The sequence below is a fragment of the Molossus molossus genome, unplaced genomic scaffold (assembly GCF_014108415.1).
Source record: "Molossus molossus isolate mMolMol1 unplaced genomic scaffold, mMolMol1.p scaffold_m16_p_2, whole genome shotgun sequence".
NCBI lineage: Eukaryota > Metazoa > Chordata > Mammalia > Chiroptera > Molossidae > Molossus > Molossus molossus.
This window is the reverse complement of record NW_023425355.1, coordinates 140,189,200-140,210,136: the sequence shown is the minus strand read 5'-3', so window position 1 is coordinate 140,210,136 and position 20,937 is coordinate 140,189,200. Positions and strand designations below refer to the sequence as shown.

At 37.9% G+C, this 20,937-nt stretch overlaps 1 pseudogene; it reads right to left on the bottom strand.

Moving 5' to 3' along the window:
• Positions 1 to 11,627: 11,627 nt before the first annotated feature.
• LOC118636561 lies at positions 11,628 to 12,713 on the bottom strand (annotated as a pseudogene).
• Between the last annotated feature and the right edge of the window lie 8,224 nt (positions 12,714 to 20,937).

The window sequence follows — 20,937 nt, the reverse complement described above, 5'->3', positions numbered from 1 at the left end:
AGTGATTATTTACAACAATATGGCATAATAAACTTCAAAGTTGCTAAGAGACTAGATCTTAATTGTTCCCACCGCAATAAAGAAATGATAATTCTGTGATGTGATAGACCTCAATCTTAGCTAACGCCATGGTGGTAATTAATAAATGAATCAAATTAACATGTTGTACATCTTAAATTTACACAATGTTATATGTCAGTAAAAATGATAAAGAATGGGCCCTGGATGGGTGGGTCAATTGGTTGGAGCATCATCCTGTATACTAAAAGTTTGGGGGTTGGATTCCCGGTCAGGGCACATACTTAGGTGGCAGGTTTGGTTCCCAGTCAGGATGTGTATGGGAGGCAAAACCATCAATGTTTTTCCCTCTCTCTGTCCTTTGTCTCTCTCTAAAAGCCAATAAAAACATATCCTCAGGTGAGGATTACAAAAATAATAAAGAATGGGTTTTGAGTTGATATTACATTCATGGTTCAGAAACCCCAAGCTGAGAAGTTAAAATAAAAAGTTTAAATGAGATAAATAAAAATCACCATGCTCCAGTGGGGGAAAAGTCTGCTCCAAAAATCCAGAACAACATAGATTATCCCCCAACTTCCTGGATCCCCCAAAAGATGAACTCACAACAAAAATTGCACACAATTCTGATCCTAGCAATATGGTAATCTTGATAATGGGATAACTCCTGCTGTGAAATGGCTAAGAATACTGGACCAGCTATCACAGATTTTACTTTTTGTGTGTAATTCACACAAAAAAGTGATAAATCTTCAGAGGGAAAAATAAAGAAGAGGCTATAAGTAAGAAATAAAAGTATGATCTGAAGTTACCAATTCTCAATGGAATGGAGGTTTCCAGTCTTAGTATCAAGGATTGGATTTTAATATATAGAAACCTTTGGTTCCAAATGAGGAGGAAATTTAAAATAATGTTTTCTCAATAAACCCAAGAATTTTAAGAGTTATATCCTAATTTACTGGATTGTCTGTTGGCATAAATCACCTTTCTGAATTCTTATGCTCTAATAAGTAGCTAAATGTTTAAGTTCAACATTCCTGATAATTTCCTGTAAAAAGTATTTTGGCTTAGATTTGGCCAAAGATATAGAATTATGAAAGATTGAGGGTAGAATAGATGCTGAAGTCATTGTTCTTCCTCTGGTTGTCATGCACAGATGTATGAGCTGCAGATGTGAAATTTTGCAGTGACCTCTTTTTAAAAAAAATATTTTTCTTTATTGATTTTAGAGAGAAAGGAAGGGGGAGGGAGAGAGAGATAGAAACATCAATGAGAGAGAACATCCACTGGTTGCCTCCTGCATGCACCCCACTGGGGATCTGGTCTACAACCTGGGTATGTGTCCTGACTAGGAATTGAACTGGGGACCTCTCAGTGCATGGGTTGATGCTCAGCCACTGAGCCACATCAGCTGGACTGCAGTGGCCTCTTAATATAATACTATGAACCACACTCCAAGGTTGTGCAGAAGCTATGAGACTCTGAGGTGTCTTTTGAAGTGATTGACCTGGATGGTTGTACTAACTTTTTACTCTCCTGAAACTCAGTGGTGACATGGAGCTATAACAACCTTCATGTTTCAAAATCTTCTCATGGTTTATATTAGCACTTATTTCCATTATTCATGTGAGAAATACCTAGGATGAATCCTGACTGACAGACTTAGTTAAAGAATGGTTAAGAAAAAAATATCCTTCAAGTGGAACAGTTAGATATCAAAGGAAGCTTGTCTGTCTTGATCTAGACTCTGGGAGGAGAACAATATTTCAAGCAAGTTTGTCATAATGGACCTGCTCCTCAAGTAGATGGTCCAGGAACCACAAAGTCAAAGGATTAACATAAAAGTGATCATAAAGAAGAGAAACTCGGAGATTTCAAAATGGCAGTGGAGTGAATGGAAGCTATATAGACCATCTCCCAGAACCAAACTGTAATTACAACAAAAATAAAGACAGATCGTCAGGAAAAAGCTACAGAAAAGCACCTTGGAGGACCACATAACCAGGGACACCAATCTATCCTGGTAGGATTGCAGACGCACAAGAGGGGGGGCTGGGAACCCACAGACAGCTGCAGCCTTAGCTGTGAGCAGCGCCCCCAGGTTAAACTCCCAAGCGGCTCAAAAGCACAGAGTCAGGACAGAGGCTAAAATAGCCACAGTCAGTCACCTTGGGCTCCAGCAGAGGGAGGGCAGACTGGACTGGAACTATGTGGGACACTCAGGATTTTGAGGGCACTCAGAGCTTTTGCTGAGTTGCAGCCACACAGGAAGGTGGTCATCTTACTCCTGCCCGGGGCTTTGGGGAGAGGGGGTGGTCCCTCCCTCGGAGATTCAAACATACCCAATGGCAGTTGATATGCAAGTTGAAGCCCATTAACAAGGAGCATCTTCCCCACCCTCTGAAAATCCCCTTATGCTGAGCACCTGAGGGAGTTTTTCACTCAACCCAGAAGCCAAGGCTCTTCAAGTAACCCCTACTGCTAGCATCCAGGCAAAAAGCTAGAGGGTAACTGTACCATTCCGGGCTAGCAACTCTAACCAGGAAAGTAAGACTTGACAGTGGTGTTTAATGTGGGACCTCCCTGGCTCATCCAAACCCAGGAGAGGGAGCCACAAACAGCAGAACACCAACACCCACAGGGAAAAATTGGCAGGTTCCAAAGCCCACTGTGATAGCCAAAATGGCGAAAAACAGAAACAAAGCCAAATGAAAGAACAAGAGACCTCTACCAAAGATGAGATAAATGAGGTGCAGTTAAGCAAGTTAACAGAAATAGAATTCAGAGCCATGATCTTGAGGAAGCTCAACAGCATGTGTAAGGACATGAGCACCATGAGTAAAGACATAGAAATGTTGAAAATCAATGAGTTGGAAAGTAAAAACCACCAAGAAGAAATGAAGAATGACATATCAGAAATAAAGAACACATTGGAAGGTCTAAACAGCAGAGTAGAGGAAGCGAAGGACTGGATCAGTGAATTAGAAGACAGGGTAGAAAAAATCAAACAATCAGAAAACCAAAAGGAAAAAAACAACTAAAAAACAGGAAGACAGCTTAAGAGAACTGTGGGACAACAGGAAACATAATAATATTCACATCACAGGAGTCTTTGAAGAGGAAGAAAATGGGCAAGGGTTAGAGAAGATCTTTGAAGAATTAGTGACAGAAAATTCCCCCAATTTGGTGAAGGAAGAAAGCATTCAAGTTCAAGAAGCACAGAGAGCCCCAAGTAAGAAGAACCCAAACAGGCCCACACCAAGACACATAGTAAACAAAATGCCAAAAATTAAAGACAAAGAGAGAATCCTAAAAGCAACAAGAGATAAGCAACACGTTACCTACAAAGGAACCCCCAAAAGGCTGTCAGCTGACTTCTCAACAGAAACACTACAGGCCAGAAGGGAATGGCAAGAGGTAATTAAGGTAATAAAAAACAAGGATCTGAATCCAAGGCTACTCTACCCAGCAGGGCTATCATTCAAAATAGAAGGTCAAATAAAGAGCAAAGAGCTTCCCAGACCAAAAAAAAAAAAAGGCTAAGGGAATACATTAGCATCAAACCAGCACTGCAAGACATGTTAAAAGGACTGCTCTAATTAGCAGGAGAAATAGGAAGAAAAATAGAACCACACTAAACAAAAATGGCAATAAATAAGTACATATCAATAATTACCTTAAATGTAAATGGATAGAATGCTCTGATTAAAAGACACAGAGTAGCTGATTGGATAAGAAAGCATGACGCATCCATATGTTGTTTACCAGAGACCCACGTTACAACAACAAAAGACTCACATAAGTTGAAAGCGAAGGGATGGAAACAAAAAGCAAAAAAGCAAAAAAAAAAACTGGGGTAGCAATACTCATATCTGATAAAATAGATTTCAAAATGAAGGCCATAACTAGAAACAAAGAAGGCCACTACATAATATTGAAAGGATCTATCCAACAGGAAGATATAACCTTGATAAACATATATGCACCCTATATAGGAACACCAAAATATATTTAAAGTCTTCTGGAAGACTTTAAAAGAGAAATAGATAGGAATACAATCATAGCAGGATATCTCAACACCCCACTGACATCACTGGATAGATCCTCTAGACAAAAAATCATCAAGGAAACAGAGACTCTAAATAAAGCCTAGACCAAATAAATTTAATAGATATCTACAGAGAATTATACCCCAAAACTACAGAATTCACATTCTTCTCAAGTGCACATGACACATTCTCAAAGATAGACCACATGTTAGGACACAAACTAAGTCTATACAAGTTCAAAAAGATTGAAATAATATCAAGTATCTTCTCAGATCACAATGGCATGAAACTAGAAATCAATTGCAACAAGAACATGCCAAGATATTTCAACACGTGGAGGCTAAATAGCATGCCATTAAACAATGAATGGGTCACCAAGGAGATCAAGGAAGAAATTAAAAAAACTTCCTGGAAAACAATGAAAATGAACACACAACAACAGAAAATCTATGGGATGCAGCAAAAGCAGTTCTGAGAGGGAAGTTCATAGCACTACAGGCCTACCTCAAGAAACAAGAAAACTCTCTAATAGACTATCTAACCTCACAACTTAAAGAACTAGAAAGCAAACAAAAAGAAAACCCCAGAGCAAGTAGAAGGAAGGAAATAGTAAACATCAGAGCAGAAATAAATGATATAGAGTCCAAAAAAAAAAAAAAATTCAAAGGATCAATGAAAAAAAGAGCTGGTTTTTCTAAAAGATAAACAAGATTGATGGACCCTTAGCTAGACTCACCAAGAAACAGAGAGAGAGAACCCAAATACACAAAATCATAAATGAAAGAGGAGAAGTAATAACTGACACCACAGAAATACAAAAAATAATTAACAACTACTATGAACAATTATATGGCAACAAATTCGACAATCTAAGCGAAATGAACAAATTTCTAGAAACACATTGTCTCCCAAAACTGGACCAAGAAGAGATAGAATACTTGAACACACCAATAACAACTAAGGAAATTGAAGATGTAATCAAGACTCTCCCAGCAAACAAAAGCCCAGGCCCGGATGGCTTCACAGGGGAGTTTTACCGAACATTCAAAGAAGAACTAACACCCATTCTCCCCAAACTATTTCAAAAAAGTCAAGAAGAAGAAAGACTTCCAAACTCGTTTTATGAGGACAGCATTACTCTAATTCCAAAACCAGAAAAAGACATTATAAGAAAGAAAACTACAGGTCAATATTCCTGAAACATAGATCCTAAAATCCTGGACAAAATACTAGCAAATCAGATCCAGCAATACATGAAAAAAATTACTCACCCTGATCAACTGGGAGTCATCCCAGGGATGCAAGGCTGGTACAATATTCCCAAATCAATAAATGTGATACACCACATAAACAAAATGAATAATAAAAACCACATGATCATATCAATAGATGCCAAAAAAGCCTTTGACAAAATCCAGCATCCATTTCTGATAAAAATGCTCAGCAATGTGGGAATAGAGGGATCATATCTTGACATAAAAAAGGCCATATATGAAAGACCTATAGCCAACATCATACTCAATGGGCAAAAACTAAAAGCATTTCCCTTAAAAACAGGAACAAGACAGGGATGCCCACTTTCACCACTCTTATTTAACATGGTACTGGAAGTCTTAGCCACAGCAATCAGACAGGAAGAAGAAATGAAAGGGATCCAAATTGGAAAGGAGGAAGTGAAACTGTCATTATTCATAGATGGCATGATATTATACGTAGAAAACCCCAAAACCTCCTTTAAAAATTTACTAGACTTAATAAATGAATTTGGCAAAGTAGCAGGATACAAAATTAATATCAAGAAATTGATGGCATTCTTATAAATCAATGATGAACTCACAGAAAGAGAAACTTTAAAAATAATCCCATTTACCATTTTGGCAGAAAAATTAAGATACCTAGGAATAAACTTAACCAAAGAAATAAAGGACCTATTCGCAGAAAACTACAGGTCATTGAAAAAAGAAATAAAGGAAGATATCAAAAATTGCAACCACATATCTTGTTCATGGATTGGAAGAATCAACATCATTAAAATGTTCATATTACCCAAAGCTATCTATATATTCAATGCAATCCCCATCAATATACCAATGACATATTTCACAGAACTAGAACAAATACTTCAAAAGTTTATATGGAACCAAAAAAAAAAAAAAAAAAAAAAAACCAGAATAACCACAGCAATCTTGAAAAAAAAGAACAGAGTTGGAAGGATCACATTACCAGATTTCAGGTTATACTACAATGCCACTGTAATCAATACAGCCTGGTACTGGCACAAGAACAGGCATATAGACCAGTGGAACAGAACAGAGAACCCAGAAATGGACCCAAGGCAATATGCTCAATTAATATTTGACAAAGGTGGCAAGCGCACACAATGGAGTATAGACAGCCTCTTTAATAAATGGTGTTGGAAAAATTGGAAAGCTACATGCAAGAAAATGAAACTAGACCATCAACTTACACCCTATACCAGAATAAAGTCAAAATGGATAAAAAACTGAAATGTGACTCATGAATCCATCATAATCCTAGAAGAAAATGTAGGCAACAAAATTTCGGACATCATATGCAGCAGAATTTTCACTGATACATCACCTAAGGCAACAGAAACAAAGGAGAAAATGAACACATGGGACTACATAAAACTCAAAAGCTTCTGCCCAGCAAAAGATACAATCATCAAAATGGAAAAGCAAGCCACTGTATGGGAGAGCATAATTGCCAATGATGCATCAGATAAGGGGTTAATTTCCAATATATATACAGTGCTCATACAACTAAACAAAAGGGAGACACAGAATCCAATTAAAAAATGGGCAGAGGAACTAAATAGACATCTCTCCAAACAGGACATACAAATGGCCAAGAGACATATGAAGAAATGCTCAACATCACTAATCATCAGAGAGATGCAAATTAAAACAACAATGAGGTATCACCTCACACCTGTCAGAATGGCCACCATCAACAAATCATCAAACAACAAGTATTGACAAGGGTGCAGAGAAATTGGACTCTAGTACATCGCTGGTGGGAATGCAGACTGGTGCAGCCACTATGGAAAACAATATGGTGTTACCTCAAAAACTTAAACATTGAATTTCCATTTAACCCAGTGATCCCACTTCTAGGAATATACACTGAGAAGCCTGAAACACCAATCAGGAAGAATATATGTACCCCCATCTTTGTAGCAGCACTATTTACAATAGCTAAGATCTGGAAACTGCCCAAATGTCCATCAGTAGACGAATGGATAAAAAAGCAGTGGTACATATATACAATGGAGTATTACGCAGCTGTAAGAAAGAAAGATCTCTTATCCTTTGAGACTACATGGAGGGACCTGGAAAGTATCATCCTAAGTGAAACAAGCCAAACAGAGAAAGATAATTATCATATGATCTCACTTATTTGTGGAATATAATGAACATAACAGTCTGAGGAATGGGGTAGTCCCAGAGACGTGGAAGTGGGGTACAGACTGACAGTCCCCAGAAGAGGGGGTGGTGGGGGAGAGATAAACCACAGAACTCATATGCATGTATGCATGAACAATGGACATGGACAATGAAGCTGGGGACAGGGCGGGGAGGGAGGGGAAGGGGCATCAGTGGGGGAATAAGGAGAAATATCTGTAACAAAAGTAAATAAATTAATTAAATAAATTTAAAAAAGATGAGAACTCTTGGTATATCTGAAAGAAGCATATATAAACCCTCTCTAAAGCGTTATACCCTTAGTCATGGCCACATAGATTCCTCAACATACGTTCCTATTGAACTTGAGCCCATCACCCAAAATTAGGAAACTCACAGGATAACAATTCATCATAAGTGGGAATTACACTTATCATCAGTTGTAATCACAGCAGGATTATACTCCTAAGAACTTTAGATAATAGAATCATTTCATTAAGATGATAAAATAAGTATGTTTAAAATAATTAAAGACAAAGAAGAAAATCAAAGACAGCTATGAAAAAATAATGGGAAGTTTTGAAATATAACAAGTGGACTTCAGAAAGAAACAAAATACGCATGAAATTTAAAAACACAAGCACTAATCTAAAAACAGACTAGATAGTGCTAGAGAGAGAGCTAGAGAACAAGAAAATAGCTCTATAATGAAACACAGGAAGTTAAAGATATAGAAACAGGAAGAGAATTAAAAGACATGAAAGATAGAATGAGAAGAAGCAACCTTTATCTAATTGGATTTCTAAAAGGTGGAAATAAGTCTGGCTAGTGTGGCTCAGTGGATTGAGTGTCCTCCCATGAACTGAGAGGTTGTGGGTTTGATTCTGGGTCAGGGCACATGCCCGGGTTGCAGGCTTCATCCCCAGTAGGGCATGCAGGAGACATCCAATTGATGTTTCTCTATAATATGAATGTTTCTCTCTCTCTCTAAAAAAAAAATATATATATATATATATATATATATCAATAAAAACATTTAAAAAATAAAAGGTGAAAATGTGAAAGTCATTTTTTTGGGCAATAATAACAGATTATTCTATAACCAATAAGCACAAGTGTTCCAGGGAGAATTTAAAAAATTAAGTACACTTAGAAATGTCATTGTGAAACTCCAGGATGTAAAACACAATGAGGTAATTGCTGAAGCAACCAACAAGTAAAGGCTGGTCTTTTTTTTTTTTTTTATGAATTTTTATTTATTTTTTTGTTACAGATAAAGGCTGGTCTTATGCTTTAGAAAGTATATGATTTCATCTCATATAAGTCACTTAACGTTCATCCATATTGGATATCACAATTTGAGATACTATGTTTTTACTCACTTTGTTTTATCATCATTTAGTATTTTTGATGATTCTCTGTCAAGCTGCCCATACCCCCTTGATACTCATCATTCCCATGAATTCAAAAGTTTATAACTTTTTTTAAAACAAAAGCTTGAAGTTCTGGGAAGTTGATGCAGCTTTCAATCAATGTCATGAGAATTATCTCAGCTCCCTCTTCCCTAATTTCAGATAAGTGATGCAGATAAACTATCTCACAGAGTTCCAGGCTGACTGAGCTTCAGAATGCCACAGTGGCAACTTGCTCTACAATTGTCTTCTTCCCTCCCTCCCTCCCTCCCTCCCTCCCTCCCTCCCTCCCTCCCTCCCTCCCTCCCTTCCTTCCTTCCTTCCTTCCTTCCTTCCTTCCTTCAATTCTCAATTTGTGCTTTCTGGGATAGTGTCTCACATAAACCACATACATTCACATTCTTGGGTCAGAGTCTGTTTTGGAGGAACAGACAGATGTAAAATGTATTATTTTGATCCCAATTTTATATAAAAACACTTTTTTTTGGAAGGAGAATATTGTTCTTCATTTTCAGATCTCTGAATTCTGAATTACCAAATGGTTTGATTATGTCTGTGTGAGATATGCGTGAGGCAAGCAGGATATAGTTCCATTGGGACTCTTCCTAGCTGTTTCTCATCAAATCTTGAGTCTGACTCAGGTCTATTAAAGTCATACTCCATTTTTCTTTTTAAATTTTAATTTTTAAATTTTGAAAAATATTAGAGTTCTGTGTACCCTCCACCCGGTTTCTCACAATAGTAACATAGCTTACAGTGTAATATAAAAACTAGGAGATTGACATTGGTAAACTCTACAAATATTCAGATTTTATCAGTTTTTGCATGTACTATATATGTACAAACTATGAGTTTACACTTATCTCATAGTTTGTACATACATCTCATATATGTACAAACTCAAACTATGAGTTTGTACATATATAGTTCTATGCAATTTTAACACATGTATATGTTCATGTAACTAGCACAATCTGGATACAGCCTGTTCCATTACCACAAGGGAGCTTCTGTGTGCTACTCCTTTAGAAGCATTTCCACCTCCACCCCTCTACCCTGGCAACCAGTAATCTGTTTTCCATTTATATATTCTTTTATGTGTAATCTTCAGACTTGTGTAAAAAGAAAAGTTCTTAATCTCTTACAGAGACAAACAGATTAATAGGCATTTTTTCAATGTCAGTGGGATTCAGACTTGATTCTGAATAAATTCACTGACAGTTTTGGTACAGTGAGGTGTTTCTAGTAGCATCCTTTATAGGGGTATTAGCAATCCTACTTCAAGGAAAATAAATGTTTATTTCAAAATTGTATTTTAAATATTTATGAAATTGATATGTCCTGCTTGAACAGGTTGAGATACAAAGTAAGGGTATTTCTCATGACATTTTTATCTGCACTAACCAACTCCTAGCCATGATACTTCCTATTTGCAAGAATATCTTTATTCCATATATAGAGTTCACCTTGATGATGATTCTAAGAACTTTAGTGTTGGTTATTTTGTCCAAGGGCCTCAGTTCTAACAATTACCTTGAACAAAGAACATTGGAAATATTTTGTTTTTGTTGCTTTGGCCCAAGAGTCCCAGGCTCTCTCATTGCCACCATTTTGTCTTATGGTATTGCTCATAGTCAACTAGTCTGATGCAGTCCTCCTCTGCTGTGCAGATAAGACCAAGCACACACCACCACTGCTGGACCGAAATCTTCTATAGGTGTAGTTGGGGAGGAGGCAGTCTCCACATGCCCCCCAAAATGTCTAGATCTGAAGGCATTCCAGCATCATCCGTGCAGTGGGAATGGAATCAGTCTTCCTTACTTGTGTTCAAGAAGTACCATTCTTGGCTTTCATGCAGCTTCCAGGTGGAGCTGAATTGTATAATTGTGCTACCCCACCAACAAGGTGGTGAAGGAGGGAGATATAGGAGGTACCAAGGTGGTGTTTGCTGTGCCTTCCCTCTACAAGGCCAGGGGAAGCTTATCCATAACTCCAATAACCTACCATCTTCAGTCTTTTTAAGCCCGTATGTCCCTGTCCATTACTGTAACCCTAACTTACCCCAACAAGGCTTGCCTATTCCTGCTTGAAATGACTGGGCATTTTATTTTATTTTTATTTTTTTTTATCCTCACCCGAGGACATTTTTCCATTTTTTGTTCAGATAGAGCGGGAGGGAGAGAGAGGAAGAGAGAGAGAGAGAAACATCGATGTGAAGGGACACATCGAGTGGCTGCCACTCACACGACCAACCAGGGCTGGGGACAAACTGCAACGGAGGTACGTGCCCTTTGCGGGAACCGAACCCGGGTCTCTCAGTACCGCAGGCCAACGCTCCAACCGCTGAGCCAAACCGGCCAGGGCATGACTGGGCATTTTAATATTGCATGTCTTCTTCTTCTTCTTCTTTTTTTTTTTTTTAGTAAAGAGAAATGTAGGGTTTAACATACCCTTTTAATTTATTTAAAACATATTTTTAAGGTTTAAAAGTGTTTAAACTTTATAATTTCTAGTAGGAAAACATTATCTGAATGAATACCATAAAGGCAAACCACTGTAAAATGTTACAGCTGCATTTGGGTCAGGGGGTAGGGATTCTCTTCAAAGCACCCCAGCTTTCTTCATGAGAAGGTCAGAGGTACACTGGTTTGTATTACTGCGACATCCATGGGGTGATACAAGTTGCTTTTCCTTCAGCAAGGGCTTTATCTGTCAGAAGGGCATTACGCTTGACCTCCAAATTTGGCTGACAATTTACTGATGAGATTCATAACCTTCGGGTTACTCTGATATTTTGACATATTTGCTGGGTTCTGAGCCACATCCTGGAAGGCCACCATAACTTCTGCATCCTGCAAGGCTGCAAGAACCTCTGGATCACTAAGAATTTCATTGAGTCCAGGCATGCCTGCCATTCCAGGCATGCCTCCTCCCATTCCAGGCATCCCCCCAGGAAAATTAGCAGGCATTACCCCAGGAAAGCCATCTGGAAAAGAGCCATACTAAGTTCCTGATTGTCCTCTGGCTTATTCTTCCCTCTGGGCTTTCTCATGTTCTTCCAGAGCCTTCTTAACCCTTTCCATTCTTTCTTTGACCTCTCATTCTTCCTGTTCCCACTCATACTTTCTCCAATGTTCTGCAATTTTCTGAGCCCTTGGTTGAACTTCTTTCAGCACTGCACTTGCATCTTCATCATAATCCAATTTGCATGCAAGGGCTAGATCACGGGCTGCTTCTTCCCAATGGCCCAGAAGTCTGTGTGCTTTCCCTTGCCACTTGTAAGGCTGAGCTGAATCAGGATTTATTTCAATAGCTGTCACAGTCTTGGATGGCAGGGTTTGGCTTCTGTATTTGACTAAGACACTGGCTCTCTTGTCATACAGAATGGCCGAGTGAGGATTCAGCTTGATGGCATCAGTGAGCAAGTCAATGGATTTCTGTAGTTCACCATCATTTAGGGCATCAATGACAGCCACTTTTTAATCATTTGCCTGATCCATCATCTCCTTGGTTATCTCTACATTTTCATCTCCCATTTCTTGAGAGGCATCAGTGTCTGGTTCAATCACACCCTCATTGTCAATTTCTAGATCACTTTCCTCACTTGTTGGTTCATCTATCTTTACGTCTTCCTCCACCTTCTTACTATCTGTTTTTTCTTCCTTATTTTCTTCTGATTTAGTTTTATGAGTAGCAGGTGGTATTTTACCTCCCATGCTCTCCACCCACTCCCTCAGGAAGCGCATTTCCTTGGTATGCAGAATGCTTGGATCCTGCTTACACATTTTTACAAAGGCCTGAAGCTCGCTCACTTTTCAGGGTCCATGGCTGGGAGGTGGCAGGCACAGCTAGGGTTCGGGTAGGATTCTGGGCAAGGGCGCTAACTCAGCATGACCATGTGGAAGGGGTGGCTCAATATTGCATGTCTTAGCAATAGATAACTGCAGCTTTAAAAAAGTATTTGCTAGGATCTGGATTTTTCCACCTTATCCAGAATCACTTTACATTCAAAAGTAAACCAGTTTTCAAACAACCATCTCTAAAATTGACTTTAGACTTTTAAAAATTATATAGTTTTATTATTGTTAGGTATAATTTTAATGGACAATATAGATGTATTTCTTGTGAAAAATCATCTAAGCAGGAGTTGAGTCATGATTATAGAGACTAGTGAACTATGCTGTGCAGACACTAGTGAACCTGTGTCAGATTTCTGACTTATAGAACCATAAGATAAATCTGCACTGTTTAAGCCACTAAGTTGGTGATCAATTATTTATCACAGCAGTAATAGAAAGTTATACATGGCCAGGAGAAACTAAAATAAGAAAAAAAGTTAACAGATTTTCTCTCTCTTCAGGTTTAAATAATCTCCTCTGTATGGTTCAATCTATATTACAGAATATTCTGTCAATTCAAATTTTAACTCCTTGTTAAAGCTATTTTCCTATTTACTTCTCTTTCCCAATTGTGGTTGAATGGGGAAGCTTGCAGCTCTTCTAGCATTGGGAGTTGATGGTGGGAGGTCCAGACTATTTCCTTTGTAGGGGTGGTGTAGTTCCTGAATGAATATTGCTTTATCCTCTGAGGTATGCTTTCTTTAATCCTGGCACTGGCTGCCCTTTGTCATATACTGCTGAAGTTCATGGTTTGTAGATCAGTAGTCTGTCTTTTCATTCCAATCAGCCATCTCTCCTTGCTTCCTGGGCCCTGACTTAATTCTCTTTGGCTTCGTGCATACTTCAAGATTTGACTCACTCTTTTACTCATCTACTCCCAGGGTGGCCTTTTCTTGTATCCATTAGATACTAGGCTACTTTGACCTCCACAGGGACCCTCCATGGAAGTTCCCCAGTAGATTCTCAAGCTTCTGGTCCTTCCTTGAGGCATATGGAAACTTCCATATCCATTCCACGTATGGGAAGTTGGGGATAATACAAGACTGTCACATCAGGACCACTCTATGCCCTTCTTCCCTACATGCCTGGCATCTCAGGAGTTCCCAATTAGTAGTGTACCCTCTAACCACGCAACTTTTAACTTCTCTCTCAGACCATGTAACACATCTCTCTGCTGTAGGACTTGACCCAGAGCAAGGAAGTGAAGGCACGTGTTCTCATGGTTTCCTTCCTCTTGTCCTCTTCCCTCTTCCCCACAAACTCCTACAGCAGAAAGAATGGACTTCTTCCTGTCTGGGAGGGACTCCCAATGTATTTCAGCCTTCTCATAAATAAGGTAGTATTTTCTCTGCCCTAACCACTGAGTTTGTAATTGCAAATGAACACAGTGTGGGAAACTATTGCTAATCATGCAAGATAAAAAAAAAAAAAAAAGGGCCCTGGTCAGTTTGGCTCAGCGGTTAGAGCATCGGCCTGCGGTCCAGAGGGACCCGGGTTCAGTTCTCGCTAAGGGCACGCGTACTTCGGTTGCAGTTTTTCCCGGGCCCTGGTTGGGTCATGTGGGTGGCAGCCACTCAATGTGTCCCTTTCACGTTGATGTTTCTCTCTCTCTCTCTTCCTCTCTCCCTCCCACTCTATCTGAACAAAAAAATGGAAAAATGTCCTCAGGTGAGGATTAAAAAAAAAAAAGTTAAAAAAAAAAAGGTTCCTGTTACATATCAGGCACTAAGGTAGGTACTTCACTGTAAAGTACAGTATTAATAACAAAGATACCCTTTGTTTAGAGAAGAATGTGGTGTGGTGTGTGTGTGTGTGTGTGTGTGTGTGTGTGTGTGCGTTTGCATATGGCTGTGAAAGGAAATATGGACAGTTTTATCTAGAGTAACAAACAAAAAGAAAAGTATTTACCCAATGTTTTTAGTAGATTAAGGAACAGGAAAGATTTTTCAGAGTGGCATATAAAACTGGGTGATGGATCACTTGAATCTATAAAAAATTTTTCTACCAATAGATAACTGTGGTTAAGATCCTGAGATTTACAGCACTGTATTTTGTTCTGAAGAATAAGACAAATAGTTTGTACTAGAGCCAGCAATGAGATGAAAGGATAAGTCTTTGCTAAGTTGTGGTTCTTATAAAAGTAGTCCTTTCTGCATCCAGTAATATCAGATTTAGTTAGGACTTGAATTTGCTATGCTCATTCATAACTTCAGATTTGGTAAAAATGGAGAGTGTTTTGACTTGATGGACAAACTCCCAAATTAGATTCTCAGCTTCATCCTGGTAATTGTTTTAAAAATTATCCATTAAAAATCTGATATGGAAAAGAGGACAATAAAAGCACACGATAAATAACAGTCAACTTGACATGTACCTGTAAGAACACTTTACAAATGGAAGCGTTCTGTCCGGGTTGAGTTCTCTGGAAAAGACCCTGAGGCTAGGATTTCTGTACACATGATATATTAAGGAAGTGCCCCTAGGGAAGACTGGTGAGAGAGTTGGAGAAGCAGGACAGGGATGAGAGGGTACTACAAAAACCTGCAATCTCAGGCAAAATTCCCTGAAAGTCAGATTCAGTTTGATTCTGTAGGGGAGATCTGAAGTTATACTGTAGATTTTGTCTCAATATGGAGGAAAGGAACTAGGCCTCAATACTCTAGCATCTATCAGTCATTGGTTCAAGGCTGCCAGAAAAAGAAGGAGCAGAGTGCATAGGGAACATCAACCCTGGACACTTCTGGTTTCCCACAGTGCAGAATGCAGCTCCAGTTGCCTATGGGGCATCCTCCAAAGAGATCCACAGGTGCAGGTATTAGAAACCAAAGCACACAAAACCCGGAAGGGGCATGTACTGAAATTGCAAAAGGGATAAGTGGGGATCTCAGTGGAACATTGTGTTTACTACACATGTCAACTAAACTAACGTGAGGTCATATGATGAGAAAAAGACTAAGCTTCCCCAACATATTCTTACTGCTCCATGAGGATTTTTTTGAAAATCATTAATATCTGTTTATTAACAGCTGATATATAATTGTGACACTGTTTAAACTCCAAATTACTTTCCATAGTTCTCCATTCCAAGATAAGATAATCAATATGTCTAGAGCTAAGCTTTTGTCATTGAGCTAAAAAGATATTTAATTCAGGAATATTTGTTTCCAAAAGATGACACTATCTGTCATGACAGAAGACCAAGAACATTCCATTCACTGACCTTTCTAATTGCATATCATTTGTAAGAACCCTGATACTAATGGACAGCCAGAGTTGAGAATTTGCTTTGAGATACAACTGAATAGAATCACCATTGTAAGTATTCCTGTCTAGAATGCAGATGGGCATATCGTGACCATGGGAAATACCCAACAGTGGAAGAGCTTTTCATTAGCATATAATGTCACTTATGGTCACTATAGTCCCTATGCAGGATGACTAAAATGTGCTGAGGTTTCACAAGATGCCCAGATCATCTAAACTTTTGCAGAAATCAGTAGTCAGTCCGAGTCATTTTACAAGCATTCTATACAAGCCCTGCACCATCCTTAGTTAAACAAAACAACAGAAAATGAGGAAGGAACACCCACCTATTTCCATAACTTCAGATCTCTGTATTTGGTCTTTTAAGTCTCATTTTGCCAACAACTCATGGTGGCACTACAGATATGATTTCCTTCATGTTCCCTTGAACAAACCTCTTTGAGAATCCAAGCAGAAAGAAATCCAATACAAGGAATTAGTTGCTTCGAGAACTACTGGAAGGGTTAAAGGGATCAAAATCAGAAGTTCTCCTCTAGGCTGAGTTTAAGGTTATACACCAACATGACTGCAATGCACAGACCAGTAAACTATTGCAGTAACAATGAAGTCCAGTCAGCATCATACCTGCTGGGTCATATTTTTATGCCCAAAGAATACAGAAAATAAGGGCCTCTCTCCTGCTTTTCATATCTCCAATGAGTATATATAGTTTGTGTCTAAGTTACAAAGATGAAAAAGATCCAGATCTTGAGATAGTAAGTTCCTTTAGAGGTGTTCTTACATCTTAAGCTCCATTCGTGGCTCATAGCTCCTTGGAGGGTTTGCCTTTTTATGTCAATCACTTCTGAATCCTTTAAAAAAAAAATCAGGTGGACTCGTGCTAGTTGTGAATGTGTAGGCTCATTGCTCAATCTCCTTGAGTAAGTAAAACAAACACTTGAAAAATTGGTATCCCTGCTGGCAGCAGTTATGTGCTGTTTTTCCAAAGGCAACTCAAAATTTAGGATACATTTTAAGAACTAAAATGGTTCAATATGAGGAGCTTCAAAAGTTTTTAGTTTGTAGTTCATATGGAACACTTAGTTAAATTTTCTATTGTTTAGACAGAAACAGTAGAATAAGATAACTGTGTGAAATGTCAGTGCTAATATATAATAAACACTGAGAAGTTAAGGTTGGTTCTTATCTGCTTGTCTTACATTTATTTCTGTTCAAGCTGAGTTTTAAACGACAGTGGACATTTTCTAATTAAGGAGGCTGTAACATTTTGGGCCTCAACCTCTGTAAGTGTAAAATAGGGAGCATCACACATTTGTTACAAGTAAAGAAAGAAAATGTCTCTAAAATATCTTCATTAATATACCCCAAATGGCAGAGAAATTGTCAGGGTGCCCACAGAAAACTAAAAAATTCTTTAAAGTATTTAGTTTTATCATTAAATGTTGAGTAGATTATATATATATATATATATTCATATTATATTTATTCGAGTTTTATTATAGAAATATTAAGACATTTTTCAAGTAAAATTTACATTTTAGGAAGATATACCAGTTTTATCCTATGGTTTTCAGTAGATTCCAGGATCTCTCTTGAGAACCAAGGTTATATGTCTGTATGTAGGAGGCCCCTAACAACTCTTACTTGGATTCTGAAGACATTTTGAGGTATAGGGAATTCAGAATATAAATATATAGAAGAGTAGGTAGCAAATTCTAAATTTTGAGGGTTACTATCTTTGTCTTGCTTTTGCAACGTTGCCAGAGAATTATATTCTTTTGGATATGCTGAGATGTGCACGAATCTACCTTTTCCTGTCCCATCCAGTTACAGATACTGAAAATGTTTACCCAGTGAAGTCTTCTCTGCCCAGCCACTTAATTAATCCAGACCAAGACTGTTTTTATGCCTTTATCTTAGGATCCCTATCCTCACCTGTAAAGTGTAGTTAAAGTGTCCAAGTATCACAAAGGCATACAAACTATTCCCCTACACACTGCCAATAAACATTAGGACTGAGCTTACTCTCTATTTCCCTGAACGCATTCCAAGTCCTCCATTGTTGTAAGACATGTTTCTGGATCAACAGACTATTCTACCAGGGTGCATCATGTAGGTACAAAAAACAAATTTAATTTAGCTTGCAAACATGGTAGTCCTGTTCTGCTCTTGCTGTGCTGACTAGCAGATATAAGGGGTCTGTATATTTGTCAAATTTGGTTAAATCTACTCAGAATTTCTTAGTTTTTGCTTACTATGCTTCTATACCTTCATGACTTAGCTTGTGAGGTTCCCTCAACCTGCAAAATCTCATTCTTGCTTTGTATTTGGAAAAATCCCGCTCTTCATTTAGTAGCCAATACAAATGGCAAGTGTCTTGTAAGTTTTCCCTTCTTAGATGTCTACTGCTTCATCTATCATTCATCCTTTTTCTCTTTCTTTCTGACCAAGGTGCTCTAAGATCTGACACACACACACACACACACACACACACACACACACACACAGGGTGTCTGTAGATTCTATTACATTTTGAGAATAAAATGTATTTTAATAAACACTGGCTTTATAATTACACATTTTTTGTGTATACATTTTTGGGGAAACTACACACACACATACATATGTCTATTTTAGTATTTATTTATCACATCAAATTGGTGGTGGTTATATGTTGTCTGTGTCCAACCCTAGCCTGTGGACTTCGTGAGGGAGACAGCACTATCTTAGCTATTATGGTATTCCCAGTGCCTGCAAACCATTGGGAAACAAATGATGATTGAAGAATGAACGAATGAATGGCAGCTTAGATCATAAACAAAAGCACAATCCAAATGATTGAAATGCATCAGCACCTTTGAGTGTGCTTTCCCTCTTTGTGCAAACAATATGAAGGATTGAGAGAAATCTTTACAACAGAGGTACTTCATTTGCAAATGAAACATAGAAAAGGCATTGGCTTCATACCATAAATCTGCTTTACTAGGAGAGTTATTCCTAAATAAAATTCCATAGAAAGGTAACCGCAACTCCTTCTACTACCCTACTTCTGTTATAAATTGCATAGAGAGTAGAGTTTGAATACCTGAAAGTCACTAATGGGTAGCTTGAGTTTGTGAACTGGCATTGTATCTGTGCTGTTGCTTGATTATTTTGAAGTTACTAGAATAATGGTTAACAATTAGATGACAATGACACAATATCCTCTTTATCCACTATTAAAGTAAATATTTAATAACTATTTCTCAGATTATGTATATAGGTAGAAGATGATCTTATGGAACCTCCTCTCTCAAGAAAATATAAAACACTTCCATTTTTAATTTAACACTGAGATTGCTGTTTCTTTGTCATAGTAATTATGGGATTTCCTGCCAGGCCCCATTTTTATTTCTACTTTACAACATGGTCATGGTTGAATAGCTTTAATCAGACACCAATTAGTCCCCAATCTATAACTCATTTAACCCTAGGCCTGTGGTGGTTGTGCTTTCTCCTTTCAAACTGGGAGGGAAATGTTAGAAAAGTTTGAACATATGATCTTAATCTCTGATGAATACTTTGTAGAGAGATTTCTGTAACCTGCCCTATAAACTGGTTATCATATTAAACTCATTTTTAGCAGCTTATGTTCACTTAAGCATTGCTCCAGATGGTGGCTGTCAAAATGTTTCTTATAATTATCATCAGTAAACTTCTCCTGGGCCTTTAAAATTCATTGCAAATCACATGTTGTCTATAATCATAATAAAATCGGAAATGTTATTAATATCCTGCTCAGTATTCTGCTACACCAGTTTCTGTAAAAGTACATGGATCAACAGATCCAATTATTTTCTCTTGTGCTGTCTCAAAGGCTGTTAAATGGTAAATGTGACTATATCTAGATATTGTTAAAATTAAATACAAAATGAAAACCAGACTTAGAATTCCTTGAGCAGACAAAAAAACTTAATCCACATAAGCAAAATAAATCTAGCTTATTTCATAAACATAAGTGAAACTTATCTTAGGTTATTTCTTGTAAGTGCTTCTGATAATCATAAAATAAACTTAAGTCATCTTCCTAAAAATGGTATGAGATAATCACTTTTAACTGATCCCCTGCCTTCTGAAAAGCCCCATTATAATAACCAATAATTGTAAAGTTAAAAAGTGTCCTCACTCTCACCTAATAAGCCATGCTATAAATTCATGCCCCTGAGCTTTGTATCAGCTTTTATTCTTGGAGGCTCCCAGTTTTCAAACTGTTTTCACATGCACAATAAAGTCTTAGTAAATACTATTGATTAATTTATTGGTTTTAATTGTGCTATTCTGGATTTTTGACAATATACAAATTGATTTGATCATTTTCATGGTGTTGACCAGTCAACTCTGAAATATAAAGACCCACCAAACCATTTGTTTAGTCAAGCTCATAAAAATTTCTGTTCATATTAACATATTCTATAAAATAATTATTTAGATCACACCATATTCCACTGAACTGATGGTTTCACTTGTTTAATTGATCAGGTCTTTTTTATTGCAAATGACATAACCCTCATCTGAATGGGTTTATGAAGAGGAAACAGGATTGAAAGGGCATGGGCATTTTAATAACTGAACTTCGGAGGTATACCAAACAGTCCCAGGAATAAGTGGGACCAGCGACTCACCTGAATACCATCTTAGTTTCTGTTTTTCATGCTCTTTGAAGAAACCAGGAAGTGCATGTGAGAAGCAGGAGAAGGAAGGGGGAAAAGCCAAACAAGGATGTTATTCCAAGCCTAGTTCCAGCTTCAATCTGATCTTGTAGGGGAGCTCCAAAGCATAAATTACAACTCAGAGTTTGCTCCAAACTGGAGGAAGGGAACTTGGTTTTCAT